Raw genomic sequence first — 12,059 nt, 5'->3', positions numbered from 1 at the left:
AGGGAGCCCGTGGGGCCAGGTGGAGCAGGCCCTCTGCTGTGACTGATGGTGGCAATAATGGGTTCATATGTTCTACCAAAGGCAAAAGTCCATTTAGTTTTGAGTGTAGTCCACCTCTCCCAACTGATTCTTCTTTTTCCATTTTTTACTTATGCTAAAAGACCTATCAACAACTAAAGCAGTTTCTCTCTAGAGACTGCTGCATAACACAAAATTTTAGAGATTTTTTTCAGTATTCTGTATATAAGAATAACAGAAAGATGTGCTGTAGAAATATTTCTATCAGAAATAGTAAAAAAAAAATTGGTTTGCCATTTAAATGTATATGCTTAAGTTATTTGGGAAATTTACTGACATGAAACATATCTTGTTTGGGCAATGCTGGGAAAATGAGGTGTTGCTGTCTTGGTTTAGCAATATTAAATCACAGATTATATCTACACAGTGAAGTGATTGAGAAGTAATTTTGGTTTCCTCTTCAGAAAGGGGGATCAGAGAGATTTTTTTTAATAACAATCATCAAGTACAGTAATGGCAAACACTCTGAAAAATATTGAGTGTTGCAAGCAATTTATTATGCCTATGACATTTTTTAAAAGATAATCAGTCAATATTGCAATCTTAAATATAAACTTGCAGAGTGCTAAATCCTCTTCCAAACTAAACTTCAAAACCCTCAAAGATGATTGTCTATAATAAACAAGACAGAGTAGTTTACTTATGGCCCAATGTTAGACTTTGAAGTTCACTTTTAAAGAATGTATTTGGAAATAGTTCTCCAAAAGAATGTTAATTATGAGAATGAAAGGAAATTTAAATCCTTTAAAATTTTATTTTTCAATCTCTCTGAGAAATGCTTCAATGCCTCCTTTGATATGATTCATATCACCCCTTTAAAAGACACAACAACAATAAAAACCTCTTTAAAATTAGCAACTCAAAAATTCTAACATTTCATAATGTATGTTCACTTCACAATCATAATACCATGATTGTAAGGATGTGCCACAAAGAAAGGAAAAAAAATACTGCTATACAAGTTATAAAAGAATGTTTTCTGTAACTCAGAACTTGAACTACATACTTATTGAAAGGGCTTTTTTTTTTAATTTTTTTAAATGTTTATTTATTTTTGAGAGAGACAGAGTGTGAGCGGGGGAGGGGCAGAGAGAGAGGGAGACATAGAATCCAAAGCAGGTTCCAGGCTCTGAACTGTCAGCACAGAGCCCGATGCGGGGCTCGAACCCATGAACCGCCAGATCATGAACCAGACCAAAGCTGGACGCTCAACCAACTGAGCCACCCAGGCACCCCTTGAAAGGGCTTTTCAATACTTACTAATCTTAGTAAGTTTAGTTAAGTTTTTTTTTTCCTTAGATTTTTATCTTGTGTCATTCTTGAGTCTATATAAACAAATATAAACAAAACAAGTTGGTTAGGGTATTCCTAAAGCTTACTCATGTCCTAAGTCCAACATTTCCAAATATTTTCAACTAGACTCATGGGTGACCATGTTTTCCCACATGGTATTATCATCTATGCCATCATGTCTCTGCAATTTTATTCCAAGTTGCTGACTTTCATTCCGTAGGTCTTCTTTTTTTTTTTTTATTGTTCATTATTTTGAGAGAGAGAGAGTGCACACACGTGTGAGCAGGGGTGGGGCAGATCAAGAGAAAGAGAGCAAAAGAGAATCCCAAGCAGGCTCCACACTGCCAGTGCGGAAACCCATGCGGGGCTTGATCTGACAAACCATGAGATCATGACCTGAGCCAAAATCAAGAGTCCGATGCTCAACTGACTGAACCACCCAAGTCCCCCTATTCTTCTGGTTTTTATGCGTGTGAACAAACAATGACAACTATATCAGAACCACAAGACACAACCCATTTCCAGAAATGCTAAAATGTAAAATGAGATGTAAATGGTAGAATCTTTGAAATATGATGTATCTTAAGAACTAAGATATACTAAAGAAATTTGGTTTTCAGATCTAAGCACCCCCGCCCTCCCACTCCACGGAAGCAGAGTTGACACACTGTTACATTAGTTTCAGGTGTACAACATAGTGACTGGACAACTCTATCTATTATGCTGTGCTTACCACTCAGCTCTAATTACTTGTAGGCTCTTGGAATTTCTGCACTGTTCATCTTAAATTGTAAATCTGACATTTGAAAAGTGTTAACTTCACTTCAAAGGGTTAATTTAGAACTTTAAAAAAGTAAACAGTGGCCTTCCTGCTGCTTCTTTTACTGTAGTAGTGATGTCAGCACCCACAAAGGAGCCAGCACTGACTGGCATCTTTACCAGCTACAGCAAAACCATCTACTTACTGACACCTTAGGAGCTATTAAATTTACACAGAACTGAACTCATCCTATTCCCATAGCCCCAGGATTAAAAAAAAAAAATCCTTGCTTCTCAGAGGTTATAAATAAATCTAGGAGAGATGGTGTTTTTGTTGGGGTTGTTTGTTTGCTTGTTTTGAGAAAATATTGTCTTCTTATTTCAAGTTATGGACTGATTCCTGGAAATTAGATTCAAAATTTTTGAGACTACAAACACTGAGTCAAGCAATACTCTTGAAGTAAACACCCTAGCAGTCAGACTAGCATGATACATATGATTAAGGCATTGTGGTGCTGACTTTTGTAAGTTTATACCTAAATCAGAGAAAATCAGCTACAAGATGAATCTAAACAAATAGTATGCCTAAATATATTATGTACACTGAAATTTTAGTTTTTCAGATTTCAAAATTACTCAGGTCAGCTTTGAGATTTTTTTTAACTTACCAAATATCTCATAAAGTAGGAAACACAGAAATGGCAAAAGGTTTTGAGAATTTCAATGTAAAATGTTTTTAAATGCTAGACTCTGATCCATTTGCCACTGGGAAAAATCACATCATTTGCAACTAGATTTTGAATAAGGAAGATTAGGAAAAAAGGAAAGAGCAAACAATACATTTTACTAGGCATTTTTCTTCATGCATATGTTTATTATTTCTTTAAGAAACATAAGTCTTATCAAACTTTAGTTAAAAGCATGAAAGAAAAGCAACCTAAAATGGGTCAACTGAAAACACATATAATAACTACAAAACACTAAAAATAAAATTACATTAATGTGTACTTTTAGTTCAAATAAGAAAATAATTTAGCCTGAGATGATATTCAAAGTATATAATAACTGCCGGGCACGGACCCAAATCAATTAGAACGACACTGTTGTCAACAAGGACAACCATACATCCATCCAATCAACTGGATACCAAGCCAGCAAGTCAGTATGTGGTGTGCTCCACAAATTGTTCAACATCTCAATCTATGAAAAAAATAATGAAACATTTCTATTACTTGTTTTACTTACTAGAAGAGTTCTGTATTTTCTTGTACTAAACAGCTAATGTGGGGGAAAAAATATCTTGATTTTGTGTATTTAGAAAAAAATTGTGCACTTTTTCCATTGATAGGAAAGAGATGATAGAGATATGGAGGCCAGTTACTTGAATTACTAGAGATGACAGAAGGATCTGACAGAGGGAGAAAAAAGGAATTCAGAAAACTGACAACAAAGAAGAAAGATGGCCAAGGAGAAATTTCTAGTAGTCAACACGGCCAGAGGACTTTTAAGAACTAATGCCCTGGGGGTGCCTGGGTGGCTCAGTTGGTTGAGCTTCTGACTCTTGGTTTCAGCTCAGGTCATGATCTCCTGGTTTGTGAGTTCGAGCCCCATGTAGAGCTCTGCACTGACAGTGCAGAGTCTACTTGGATTCTCTCTCTTTTCCTCTCTTTCTGCCCCTCCCCCCAATACTCTGTCTTTCTCTTTATCTTTATCTCTCTGTCTCCCCTCCTTGTGTGTGCACACTCGCTCTCTCAAAATAAATAAACTTAAAAAAAATACTACTGGCCTGATTTAATTTGCTTTTTTAATTCTTTCTGTTTTTAATCCTCCTATATTAACCATCAAACCTAAGCCACTTACATATATACCCTTGTTGTACTATAGCTTGAGGAAACTAAAAACCAAGGTTGAGTCCTACACTTAAGAGAGAAGCAGAGTAGAAAAAGGACAGAATCTAAAGAAAATTATTTTTTATTGAGAAATATACAAGAGCAGTAATTTAGAGCAGACTAGAAATTATCCCATCCAAACCAAGAATCAGTAGAGATATTGAGCAAGGCAGTATGCCTCTCACAATACTTAAAATGGGAATTCATCTATTACATTTGGATATAGAAAAAAATAAATGTAGGTGATATCAGAAAGCTGGAGTACTTGGGACACCTTTGCTTCACTACATTAACATTTTACTATATAATAATGGTTGTCATTAGTTTCTTCTCAGCGTCGAAGAATGTGAAAAACTATTTTAGAATAGGTATATTGGGGCTCCTGGGTGGCTCAGTCAGTTGAACCTCTGACTCTTGATTTCCGCTCATGATCCCAGGGTCAAGCCCCACATTGGGCTCTACACTGACTGTGTAGAGCCTGCTTGAGATTATCTCTCTCTCTCCCTCTGCCCCTCTCTTCGGCTCACATTCTCTCTCTCTCTGAAATAAATAAATAAATTAAAAAGTTCAGAATAGGTAGATTTATGAATTACTTGGTATAAATGTTGCTTTTCTTATTTCTATTCTTTCAGAAAAATACACTTCTAAATTACCCATATCTTTGACTCATTGTTTTCCATCATGTTTTATCATTTCACAATATGAAATGTTTCCATCAAAAAAACCTCAAGAAAACCTCCTCTCTCATCCTAAAAAACACAGACAAATAAATCAGTGCTATTCTCACTCAAATGCATGGATAGGGTGTCACATTATTTATGGACCATTTGGATGGAAATACAGAAAAAGAACATTCTTAATGTCAGTTAAGCATAATCACTCGTATGGACCATAAATGACACTGAAACCAGTTGCTTTGTCAATGTTTGTGTAGGAGATGTCTTGGAAATCAGCCAACTTTTTAAGGCCCACCTGTGTCAAATCAGACCCTGGGAATTGGTCTAGAGGTAACAATTATGCAATGCATATAAAATTTTTATTTACTTCTTACAATTCTATTCTTCATCTAAATATCTGACATAAAAAATCCTGGAATATTGCTATTTAGAATATTTGAGTGAAGTAAGCAAGTTAAGACAAAAGATTGAAGGAAATTATGAAAGTCCACATCAGACGAGGTCTTTGATTTTTGTGAGGTAATATATTTGCCAATAAAATAGCCTGGAATGCAAGAATTAAGTAGAACAAAAGAAGAATAGAATAAATGGAACAAAGTTGAAGAACTGAAGAGTCCTTCGTAGGTATAACTTCAATCACTGCTGTTTTAGAGGACAAGCAATAAACTCAAGACAGAAAACAAAGTAGACTTTAGTCTCTATATGGATGTTAACAGCTTGGTATCCATGAAAAAGTGATATATACAAATAGGGAGGTACCTGACTTTCAACTAATCCTAAAACAATTCAATTTAGCAAAACTGTACTGGTAGAGGCCATTTTATAATTGATTTTTTGTGTATTGATTTTGTGTCGTATAAGTTTGCAAAATCCACTTATTAGTTTGAATAAGTTTTTGTAGATTCAATTGGATCTTCTATGGAGACAATCTTGCCATTTGTCAATAAAGACAATTTTACCTCTTTCTTCTCATTCTGTAGGCCTCTGGATTTGAGGAGGGTTTTTTTCTCCCTTTATTGTGCTGTCTAGAACCTACAATATTGAATGTAAGTGGTGAAAGCAGACAACCTTCACTTTTTCCTGATCTTAGAGAAGAAATACCCAGTCTTTCATCATGGAATATAATTTTAATTATAAGTTTTTTAATAATTCTTTAGCAGGTTAAGGAAGTTCTCTTTTATTCCTAGCTTTCTGAAAGATTGGACATTGGATTTTGTCAAATGTTTTTCTGCATATATTGAGCTTATCTTTGGTTATTACATTGAGAGATTTTCAAATGTTAAACTAACCTTGCATTCCTGGGTTTATCTTGGTCATGACATAGTATCACTTCTTTATATTGCTGTAATTGATTTTTTAAAATTTTCTTTGATAGTTTATGTCTTTCAAGAAATTTTTCTACATCAAGTTATCTTAATTATTAACATGAAATTATACATAATATTCCTCTATTATCTTTCTTTATTGAGATAAAAATGACATATAACACTGTATTAGTTTTAGGTTTACAACATAATGATTTGATATATGCATATATTCATGCATATGAATGACCACCACAATAAGCTTAATTAACGTTTATCACCATACCTAGGTACAATTTTTCTCTTATGATGAGAACTTTTAAGATTTACTCTCAGCAACTTTCAAATAAACAGTATAGTATTATTAACTACAGTCAGCATGCTATACATTACATCCCCAGGGCTTATATATAACTAGTTTATACCTTTTAACCACTTCCAACTATTCCACTCCCCCCCCCCCCCAACATCTGGCAACCACCAATCTTTTCTCTATATTTATGGATTTAGTTTAGGGGGTTTTTTGTTTTGCTTTTTAGATTCCTCATATAAATTAAATCATACAGTGTATGTCTTTCTCTGCCAGTCTTATTTCACTTAGCATAATGCCTTCATGGTCCATCTATGTTGTTGCAAATGACAAGATTTCATTATTTTTTATGGTTGAGTAATATTCCATTACTACATAATGTATAGTACTACATAATGCTATATATACATATACACACACACACACACACACATATATATATATAGCATTATGTAGTATATATATATATATATATATATGTGCACATACATATAGAGACATATACACTACATCTTCTTTATTCATCCTTCCATAGACACTTAGGAAGTTTCCATATATTCCATAATGCTACAATGAACACAGGGGTGCATATATCTTTTCAAGTTGGTGTTTTCATCTCTTTTGGATATATACCCAGAGATTAGAACTGCTGGATCGTATGGTAGTTCTATTTTCAATATTTTGAGGAACTTCCACACTATTCTCCAAAATGGCTTCACCAATTTACATTCCCACCAACAATGCATGAGGGTTCCCTTTTTGCCACATCCTTGCTAGCATTTGTTATTTCCTGTCTTTTTGATAACAACCACTGTAATAAGTGTGAGGTCACTGTGGTTTTGGTTCACATTTTCCTCATTATTAATGATGTTGAGCACCTTTTCATTACCTGTTGTCCATTTATATGTCTTCTTCCCTATTATCCTTTTAATATCTGTATAATCTGTAGTGATGTCACTTCTCTTATTCCTGACATTTACAATATGTGTCTCCTCTCTTTTTTTTTTTTTTCTAACCAGTCTGACTAGACTGCTCCATAGCAGTTTGAAACCTCAATACCACTATCAGATTGGCCTCTCCAGATCTAATAATCTAGCACTGACAGCTGGATTTCCTTGACCTATCACCTCCTTCACCAACCAAACCTAGGGTCCAATGAATGGATGAGTAATAAGCCTGTGGTGATCAGGTAGCCAGATCCTGTTGGCCTAATCCATTAGACTGAGTGGCTCTATCTCCCTCTCTACTTTCTGTCAGATTAACTGGCCTAGAATTCCAGCCCCACGTTTACCCTATTTCACACCACCCCTACACAAACTGTAGAATTGGGATGCTATTTTGAACTTCAGCAAGTCACAAGGGTTCCTTAGTCCTTTGCCTCAATTATGATAAGCCCTCTTCTTTACCTGATTACTACACTCTGAACTTGTCCGCCTCTGGCAGAGGATATGGGAAGATGTGGAGGCATGCACTCTGATTTTCCTGACTTCCAAAAATTGCTATTTAATATTCTTTATTGCTACTCTGATGTAGGAAACAAAGGCAGAAGAAAAAAAATTAAATTTCCTTACAACTGGCAGCCCCTTGACAAACCCTTGAGGCAGGCAGACTGATTTTCCTTTGAGAGCTCAGCTGCCTCCATGTTGGCACTTTGCTAAGGGCAAAGGGCAATTTTTTTAAATTTATTTTTGAAAAGAAGCATGAGTGAGGAAGGGACAGGGAGAGAGGGGGACAGAAGATCCCAAGCGGGCTATGCTCTGAGAGCAGCAAGCCTGAGGTGGGGCTCAAACTCACAGACTGTGAGATCATGACCTGAGCCTGAGCTGAAGTCAGATGCTCAACCCACTGAGCCACCCAGATGCCCCAAAAGGCAATCCTAACCAGACCCCCCAGGATCCTGTGAGTCTTCTTTAGCATATGAAAATCCCTTTGGAAATTTCCTTTATCTCTACCTCCTCAAGGTACATGTTAGCAATCATCCTACAAACATATTGCCCACTAATAAACATCTGAAGGGACTCATGACTAAGGTTTTACTACAGTAATAAATGACCTTATCTTAACAACAGCTAGCCCCTCAAGTTTCCCCTTGTTTCCAAATTCCTTAGAGACTTACACTATCCCTAACCCACTCCCAACCTGAAAGTACATAATCAGTCACCAGTCACAACCCCAGTGCGCGCTCTTTCTGCCCACATGTCATGTCCCCTATGCTTTAATGAAACCTCCTTTTTGCACTGAAGACGTCTCAAGAATTCTTTCTTGGCCATGGGCTTTGAACCTCACCTCTCCAAACCGCACTAATTCTCCATATATAATACATAAAATCCATACAATTTTCCATTTACTGATGGAACTTGTATGCTTCCATGGACCAGACAATACATGGGGGTCAGCTTGCCAAAGCTGCTTCTCCTGCATTTTCCTCCTTGCCTCACTGCTGTCCCAGGATATATCATACCTATGCCCATCCAAATTTAATACAGCTATTATCCTGCCATTTAAAAGAACTCTTTATTAGCCTCAATACATACTGAATAAAGTCCAAACAACTTGCTCCAAATTGAAGTCTCTCAACAATCTGGTCTCAAGCTTCTTTTTTCAATTATCTATCACTATCTAACAAAGCTGATCATTGAGCTGCTCCTGAAATATTACTGCCTTCTCTGTATCTTTGAGGTTTCAGCTGACAATTCTTTCTTAAGCAAGCATAACCAACCACCTCCCCTTCTTACATTAAAATTATATTCAGAAGCGGTGGGAGGTTCAGTTGGTTATAAGCATCTGACTCCAGCTCAGGTCATGGTCTCACAGTTCCTGAGCTTGAGCCCTGCATGGGCTGAGCTCAAGCCCCACTTTGGGTGAGCCCTGCTTCTCTCTCTCTCTCGCCCTCACTTAACTTGTACCTTCTCTCTCAAAAATAAATAAGTAAATAAATATACAAATAATAACATTATAATCCTATTTCAAGACCCAATTTAAATCCTACCTTCCCTCCAAAGTGATTGACTTAAGGGTATCCTCCTGGTCTGAGGCAACCACAGAATGGCAGGTAATAGAAGCTACACTTAAAAGAAAGTTTCCCAAGGGTGTGATCTCAAACATCATAGACTACAAGGCCTCTTGAGAACCAAGTCATAAAGAAAATATCCTTATCCTTTATCCAAGAGGCCTTATAGACTTTTCTCCTTTATCAGACAAGAAATAGCTGTTAGTATGGCCAAAAAGCATTGTTTACATTACCCTAAATTCCCTTTTTTAATTAGTGATGGCAAGATCAGAAGCAGTGCAAATGAAAATGGCATAAAGACACAGCCTGTCACTTTTAGAAGTGTTAATGAATGCCCTGTGGATTTTTTTTTTTTTTAATTTCATGAGAACAGACAAGGAAATGTCTCCATAAAACTGTCGATTCTCAGGGAAAAGTGTTAATGTTATGTAAATTAAAATTTGAAAGTCTACTTAACTGAAATCAGCAACACCAAGGGCTGGGCATATGGAAAACACAATTCCTCTGTCCAATCTGCTGAGAGCTCTACATTATCTGTAGCTTTGCCATTTTAGGAATTGTTCCCATTTTATGTTACTATGTAAGCAAGGAGATCTAATTGACTTCAAAGAGATTTTTCCCTGGTTGGGAACTGGTGGGGTGAGGGTGTGTCAGGGAGCAGAAGACAAACCTGATTTCTCTCTGAGAAAATTTCATAAAGCCTAAAGAATTCTTGAGAAATGGAAGTAATTACACTGCCCTGCATGCCCAGAAGACACTTTTCATCCACTGTGATTTCTAAATTTTTCCATAAGGTAAATAGAATTTTTGTTAAAGTTTGAAATGAACTTTTGGGGGGGATTTGGTTATCAATATTAAAAGATAAATATAGCATTCCTACTCTTTCTTTATTTTATTTAAATGTTAAAAAGGCAGTTATATTCCCATTCTTTTTCTCATTCCTTACCAGCTTTAGGCAAAAATGTTACCCTCCGGTAGCACAGTTAAAATAAATCATGAAATTATTAGTCATAGTGCATATAATATTTATAAATTTTTAGCTTGACATTAGCTAAGAAAAAGTCTGAGGCTTTCCAACCCGGAAAAGATAGATTGCTCTGTTAAGAATTAATAGATACAGATTATGGATATATAATTGCTTTGGATGACCAGCTACAACAGTGAAGAAAATCTAAGAAGGGTAGGATTATTTTACATAAAGAAATGTAAGATCAGTAGTTTGAGCTAAAACAACAACAACTTTTTTTATTTACTTGGAATAATATTTGCTATACAGAGCGATTCACCACTTTTCAGAAGTACACATCACAGTTTAATTTATTCCAGAAATAGCTAGTGAGCAGGTGCCCTTTGTTCAAGGAGCTGTGCAACTTATTGAGAAACAGAGTCACAGCGCTTGACCTCAAAGAGCTCTGTCCAACAACGAAGACGACAATCTAATATCAGCTGCAGTGCAAAATAATACGTGCTGTGATAAAAGCTATTTACAAAATACTATGGAGAAGGGGGAAAGCAAACAGTTGGGAAGCTGTAGTGGTGAATGTAATGGGTGTTTGAAGAAAATTTCATAGAGGAAGTGACCTTTGAGCTACATCGTCCTTGAAAGATGAGAATGATTTCATGAAGCTGAGAAATAAGGAAAGGTCACTCTGGAGACAGTAAGATCAGACTGACGAGAAAAGCCAAAATTACAGAAACCCAAAATAAGCTTGCAGGAACGTTATGTACTCTATTGCTATGATTCTCAAAGTGTGGTCCAGAGACCAGCAGAAAAGCATCCCTGGGAGCTTATTAGAAATGCTGAACCTCAAGCCTCACCCAGATCTCCAGAATCAGGGTCTGCATTTTAACAAGATGCCCTGGAAAGCTGTAGCCACATGAAAATTTGAGAAGCACTGCTCTGGAGCCAAGAGTAACTGGGGGAAGAATGGTGTGAGAAATGAGGATGCAAAGACAAATAATGTCGTTGGTATGTGCCACGAAGTTTATAGTAATCAGAAGGACTGCAGGGGCATCTTAAGCAAAGGATTGCTATCATCTGTAACTTATAAAAATATAGTTCCAGTGGCCCTGTGGAGATATGTTTGTGTGAAGAGAGCACGGGACACAGGAAAATCAGTTATGGACTACGACGACATGATACGAATGACAGCTACTACATACTGAGTACCTACTATATGCCAGACATCGTGGTATAAATCTTACATTTTATGCATTGTTTTAAACTTCCTATAATCCCCATTCTGCAGGTGAGAATAAATATAAGAAAACTTTTTTAAAAAAATTTCCAAAGTCATATGACAAGATGCAGAATTCTAACTTCAGTCTGATATCAAAATTTGAGTTCTGTCTCCAAAATATACCCCAAGTTCATCTACTTCACTTCATCTCCACCCTAGTGTAATAACACCATCTTATGAACTACCTCAATAGTCCATGAGCTTCTGCTTCTGCTTTCTATGATCTCTTTTATGCAGCAGCCTAAATGATCTTTTCTTATTATTTTTTTTATTTTTTTAGAGAGGTGCACACGTGTGCAAGTGGGGGGCAGGGGGAACAGAGGGAGAAAGGGAGGGAGGGAGGGAGGGAGGGAGAGAGACAGAGAGAGAGAGAGAGAATGAATCAGCTCCTCACTGAGCGTGGAGACTGAGCCTCGATCCCACAACCGTGGGATCATGACCAGAGTCGAAGTCAAGAATCAGACCGTTAACTGACTGAGCCACATCCAGGTACCCCAAA

The 12,059-nt window shown here is 36.6% G+C and overlaps 1 long non-coding RNA gene across 1 annotated transcript in view; it reads right to left on the bottom strand.

Moving 5' to 3' along the window:
• Nucleotides 1-1,162: 1,162 nt before the first annotated feature.
• The window catches only part of LOC125923074 (uncharacterized), a 32,602-nt gene continuing 21,705 nt past the window's right edge, over nt 1,163-12,059 (bottom strand). The window contains exon 4 of the long non-coding RNA XR_007457885.1: nt 1,163-1,403. This is a non-coding gene — a long non-coding RNA (uncharacterized LOC125923074). The remainder of the gene's footprint in view (nt 1,404-12,059) is intronic.

The sequence above is a fragment of the Panthera uncia genome, chromosome B1 (assembly GCF_023721935.1).
Source record: "Panthera uncia isolate 11264 chromosome B1, Puncia_PCG_1.0, whole genome shotgun sequence".
NCBI classification, from domain to species: Eukaryota; Metazoa; Chordata; class Mammalia; order Carnivora; family Felidae; genus Panthera; species Panthera uncia.
The sequence above is the reverse complement of the archived record's forward strand: the minus strand, read 5'-3'. Positions and strand labels throughout refer to the sequence as shown.